The 593-nt window shown below is 42.3% G+C and overlaps 1 protein-coding gene across 1 annotated transcript in view; it reads right to left on the bottom strand.

Annotated features, from left to right (window-relative positions):
• LOC311039797 (uncharacterized protein) overlaps positions 1 to 593 on the bottom strand; it is an 8,921-nt gene extending 8,328 nt beyond the window's left edge. Inside the window, exons 1-2 of the mRNA XM_084049781.1 lie at positions 509 to 593; positions 345 to 469 (exon numbers count right to left, since the gene is read on the bottom strand). The gene's annotated coding sequence lies outside the window, so the exon portion shown is untranslated. The remainder of the gene's footprint in view (positions 1 to 344; positions 470 to 508) is intronic.

The raw sequence follows: 593 nt of genomic DNA, 5'->3' as shown, positions 1-593 counted from the left end.
CTACGGGAGCAACTCTTGCGCAATGTCTTAAAAACATGTAACCGGCTGAAGACCGAGGCAAATTAAATACTTTCTTCAACACGTTGGATATATTTTATGGTGCGCTAGAACTTAAACCATCTGAGAGAATGGCGGAAATGCTTTACTTTTTGGATACGATGTGCAGAAAGGGGTAAGAAACATGTAAAGTGGAAAATGTGCGACAATGTCCTGCTCAAACGGCACCGAGAAACGAGGAACCTCATCTCTGAGCTATACAGCGGAGGGAGAGGTTCCGTAGGGGCTAGTATCAGGGCTACCATATGTCCTGACTCCTTGCTTGAGAAAATAAAAAGCATCCATACCTGTTCCTGTAGTGAGCTGCACGCTCTCAGCTGCATCGGTGTGTGAGATCTACTCTATGACTCTGAGATGTCATTTAAACTAAAATAATCACCGAATAAACAACACTTTCCTAACTATTTAGAAGCTCACGTGCTGATTCCGTTAAAATACAGTCATTAATAACGCTATGTAATAGTAATAAAGCTATGTAATAAGCCTACAACAACAGCTCGTGGTGGTCATTGTTTTCTCGCGCCACTGAAACCGTA

The sequence above is a fragment of the Gymnoscopelus microlampas genome (assembly GCF_963454915.1).
Source record: "Gymnoscopelus microlampas genome assembly, chromosome: 23".
NCBI lineage: Eukaryota > Metazoa > Chordata > Actinopteri > Myctophiformes > Myctophidae > Gymnoscopelus > Gymnoscopelus microlampas.
Note: the sequence above shows the minus strand (reverse complement) of the source record. Positions and strands in the feature narration are given on the sequence as shown.